Source organism: Mixophyes fleayi, chromosome 5, assembly GCF_038048845.1.
Source record: "Mixophyes fleayi isolate aMixFle1 chromosome 5, aMixFle1.hap1, whole genome shotgun sequence".
NCBI classification, from domain to species: Eukaryota; Metazoa; Chordata; class Amphibia; order Anura; family Limnodynastidae; genus Mixophyes; species Mixophyes fleayi.
Window position 1 is genome coordinate 94,715,577 of NC_134406.1, and position 5,463 is coordinate 94,721,039.

Below are 5,463 nucleotides of genomic sequence, written 5' to 3' on the forward strand. Positions count from 1 at the left end.
AGAATGCAAGTCGGTGAGGTTTGTTCTTTGCTTTATTTTAAGTAATACATGTCACAGCTATAAAATCACAACAATAAGATCAACAAATAACAGATATATCTGCCCCATCATCACACTGCTCACCCTTCATCACACTGCTACCCCCTTCAACACACTGGTACCCTCTTCATCACACTGCTCCCATTTAATCACACTGCAAAACCTTCATCACACTGCTGCCCCCTTTATCACACTGCTGCCCCCTTCATCACACTGGTACCCCCTTCATCACACTGGTACCCCCTTCATCACTCTGCTTCCAATTGATCACATTGTGTCCCCTTCATCACACTGTGTCCCTTTCATCACACTGCTGCCCCCTTCATCACACTGGGTCCCTTCATCACACTGCTCCTATTTCATCACACTACGCCATCTTAATCACACTGCACCATCTTCATCAAATTGCTCCCCCTTCATCACACTGTTCCCATTTCATCACACTGTGCCATCTTCATCACACTGTTCCCTTTTCAACACATTGCACCATCTTCAGTGATGAGGGTGCAAGGAGCGTAAGTGAGGCACTGTCTCATCGCACTGGAGGGGGCAGTGGCTTGTAGTAATTTACTCATGCAGGCTCAGCTGTGTGTGTATAGGTTGGTCCAATGAAAACATAACTAACTGACAATAAATTAAAACTTTTAAAAACAAGTGGGACTGTATTTCTTCATTTAAATTTAAAAGTAAATGTATTCCATAAATCATTTGTGTTTCTAATTGCAGGGGTGTAGTATTTAAATCACTCCTTCATATTATTGCATTGTTACATTGTTTATGAACTTTAGATAATATCTAGTTTTAATACTGGACATTCTGATGTGAATATTAAAAAACAAAAATGTATGTTCTAAAAAGTGCATATCAAACACAAATACAGCTATGTGGGAATATTTCTTGCTTGGAAAATGACATGGCTAAAAAGCCCTTGTGGGTTTGATATTCAGAATTCATCAATCATCATCATCATTTATTTATATAGTGCCACCAATTCCGTAGTGCTGTACAGAGAATATTTGTCATTCACATCAGTCCCTGCCCCACCCACACACCACACACTAGTGTTAATTTTGTTAGCAGCCAATTTACCTACCAGTAGGTTTTTGGAGTATGGGAGGAAGCCGAAGTACCCGGAAGAAACCCACACAAACACAGGGAGAACATACAAACACCACAAAAATAAGGCCATGGTTGGCCTAGGGTGCCACCCAGCACCCTAGAGGTGGGAGGCAGAAGGGCTAACCACTTAGCCACCATGCTGCCCACATCATATTTTAAAACCCCGGAATATCTGGAATAATTAATTGCTGCAGTCAATATTAAGTCAATGGAAAGGATGCAGAACACTATATATGTATATATATCTACGTCTGTTTTTGTTTATACAATGTAAGTCCCATCACTCTTGCACCCCATTCTTTACATTAATTAATTCCAACTTGTGTCAGATGAGCCCCAGGTCTCCCATGGCTGCTAGTGCTTGGGAAAGACTTACCTTTAAAAGCTGTGTGCAGGTAAGCCTTGAGCCTGGATAAAAAAGCATATCATTTGATCATGTTAGGACTGACCAGAATGGGAAGACTTTGGCGTCAGTTAGTCAGCTTAACATATATTGCAATATGTGGAACTAACATTCCCTGTTTTTAATACAGAAAAGTATTTAGTACAGCATTAGTTATGTGTTTGGAGAGTGTGGAGTACCCTGTTTCTATCTATCTATCTATCTATCTATCTATCTATCTATCTATCTATCGATATATATATAGATATACATATACCGTGTATATATATAGAAATCACAGGTAAATTTCTTTAAAATTTGCTCAAGCGATACAGTCTGTTCTACCATAAATTATATAGCATAGTTGCCGACAGGAGTAGGAGGGGTAGTGGTGACATCTTTGCGTCACCATAGCCACACCCACACTATAAAATGCCTAAATTCACCGCATTCAATAGCGGGGATCAGGGCTTAATGGCGCGATTAAGCCCCATCCCGATATTCAATGCCGTGAATTTTGGCATTTTTTAGGATTCGGGAGGGTTGCCTACTCTTCCGGCAGTCCGGGAGGACTCCCCGAAATTTGGGGGCTTCCCAGAAATTCCGGGAGTGTAGGCAAGTATGTTATATAGCAGGGATATCCACTTATAGTGCAGCAATTAGCTGATTAAAAATGCACATATGGCAATATAAAAACAGTGCAGGCTTTTCTATAGCACTAAGTGTAAAGTGTAAGTTCTTGCATCCTTTCCAGTTGTGAACCCCTACATGTAATTCCCTACATGCTGCATCCTTTTCAAGAGTTCATAAGGGTAAATTGTATAAATTCTTTAACCATCTCTCCCTTTAAATAAAGCTATTAACTGTTGGTGCATGCCTGCCTTCTATAGTTTGAAGCATCCCTGTTATTGTCACATCCCAGAAGTGATATCAAGCTGAAAAACTTCTAACTGACCTCTATTAGTTGTATAGCGTGTTTTCAGGATGATGTCACTTCCGGGTTACTGTTCATTCCGTTCCATGTCACTTTGTTCAGGCCAGGGCTTCAGAGACAAGAGTAAAAACAGGAGTCTGCAGTGTGCTAGGGGGGGCAATCGCCCCAACCCCCCCTGGACCTGGCCCTGTGGTTAGCCAGTTATGCTCATGTGCCATACCATAAAACTGAGCAAGGCAACCTGTAGCTGTCTAGGTATGTTGTGGAACTACAAGTTCCAGAATGCTGGAATGTTGAGCTCCACAATATCTAAGGGTTCTTAACTTTTTTTTTTTTGCAATGGACCCTTTTTGGCCATCTGGTGAAGCCTATGGATTCCTTCCCATAGCCTGCGCACCTATCTGTGCCAAATATGATATGAAAATAGTGATTTCTAATTGGGACAAAGTTACAGGCACTGGTCATACTACTGCTTTTTGTTGCCTACATTCGTAATTGAAGGAAATACTACATTTCACTTAGACGTTAAAGAAAATAAAGATGTTTGATGCCTGATTCATTAAGGAACTTAAATTAAGAAGTTTCTTATTTAAGTCTCCTGGACAAAACCATGTTACAATGCAATGGGTGAAAATTAGTTTTCTGTTTTGCACATAAGTTAAATACTGACTGTTTTTTCATGTAGCACACAAATATCAACTTTAATTTTCAGTGTACAAATAAGCGATCAAGTATTTGTGTGTTACATGAAAAAACAGTCAATATTTAACTTATGTGCAAAACAAAAAACTAATTTTCACCCCTTGCATTGTAACATGGTTTTGTTCAGGAGACTTAAATAATAAACTTCTTAATTTAAGTTCCTTAATGAATCAGGCCCGTAATTTGTTTTTCCATCCAAGTTCACGGATCCTCTGAAATCTATCTATGAACTCCAAGTTAAAATCCCCTGACCTAGAGGGCCAGAGGCATGTCATGCCAGCATGTTATGTTTAAACAAAACTCAAAAAAATAAACTAGAAACAGAATTTGATGGCAGATAAGAACCTCTTGGCCCATCTAGTCTACCCATATTTTAACCTATGGTAACCTCAAACTCTATTTGATCCTTAGTTCTGTCACACACCAGGCTCTCAGGTTCTGTCACTTACCTCTCCGCTGTCTTTCCAAGATGTTCCTGCGGTCCTCAGGCTCTACTGGTTTCAGATCTCTCTGCAAGCTGCTGCCCAGTCTGTCTCCACTCCAGATATCCCTCCAGAATCAGGGTACGGGTGCTGCCATCTTGGATTCAGTCACATGATTCCTCCCAGCCAATCAGGAAATAGAAGCCTCCACTTCAGATTTCCCTCCAAAACTAGTTCATGGGAGCTGCCATCTTGGATATTGTCACCTGATCCATCTCGGCAGGGTGCTGATTCTGCCCTGCTGACTGCAGTCTCCAATAAAGAATCATCAACTACTATAAAAGGACTTCCTGGAGCCCTTGCCTGTTGCCAGTGCAATGTTATTGTTTCAAACGCCAACCTGGTTCCCAGCAGTCTGCAATCCTTTCTGCTGGTCCAGTTCAGACAGTGTAGTCTGCATTCCGGCTGCAGTCTGGTTCCATTCCGGATCCAGCATTCCGGTTCTGGTTACAGTTCCATCATCCAGCATTCCAGTTCCAGCATTTCAGTTCCATTCCAGGTTCAGTTTCTCTCTTGTCTTCTCTGCTAGTTTATCACCACCTGTTCCTGACCTTTCACCTACATGCAAAGGAGCATAATCGGGCTACCAAGCATTGTGTACGTAGCCACCAGCCTAACTCCAGAGATACAACCCAGTCTGGGTACGGACAGATCCTCAGGTGTGACAAGATCTTTCTAAGGATAGCCTTTTATCTATCTCAAGCATGTTTCATTTGCTAATTTGGCCTACTGTATTAGCCTCTATAACCTCTGATGGGAGACTATTCCACTTATCCACTACCCTTTCTATGAAGTAATATTTCCTCAAATTTCCTCTGAACCTACTTCCCTTTAGTGTCCGTGCATGTCCTCGTCTTTTAATACTTCTCTTCTTTTGAAGAATGTTTCCCTCCTGTACCTTGTTAAAACTCTTGACATATTTGAAAGTTTCTATCATGTGGTCCCTTTCCAATCTTTGCTCCAGTCCATACATATTAAGATCTTCAGATAAATAACCAAAAACTCTGCATTCCAGTTAGACAATCACAATTTTTTAAAATGACCCATGCCCACTTTGACAAGAGGGTTTTATGAAAGTTACCTGTTCAGTGGATTTCTAAAACCAAAAACCTTGTTTGGCGAAGCTAAATACAATTGGCTTTATGTAAACAATCTACATTTGTACATTTGCCCTGACAAATTACTGACCCAAAATCACGTAACCCTTGAAAAATTAGCATTTCTTATTCAAATTAGTATAAATTTCTCATGTGTCCACTTTGCCATTAGAGTTAATGCAAAAAAATCCCTTGTTAGACCAGGATAAACATGTTTTTTTTAATGTAGGTAAACACACTCATTAGTTTCCACTGTCAAATTGTTAGCCCACAATAATTTAAACCTTCGAAAACTGCAGATACTTATTGAAGTGGAGAAGAATGTCTTGTGTGTCCACTTTGCCATCTTATTTGATGTCCAGGCTAAATACACATAGTTTTTGTTTGTAAAGGGGCCCCTTCTGTAGATTTCTACAATGTTTACAAAAACTCCTGAAAAACTACAGCTTGTTATCAAAATTGGTAAAATAAATTGTGTTCCCATTTTATCACCTATTTGATGCCCAAAACCTTGCAGGCTAGGCTAAATAAAAGTGGATTTTTACACACCCTCAGTGAATTTCCAGTGTCAAATTGATGGTCCAAATTCATTTAACCCATGAAAAAGTTAATTAACTCATTCACATTGATAACAAATAACTTTTGTGCCTACGTTGCCATCTATTATAATGCCCATAGCCTTGTCGGACCAATCTTTATATATGTAAC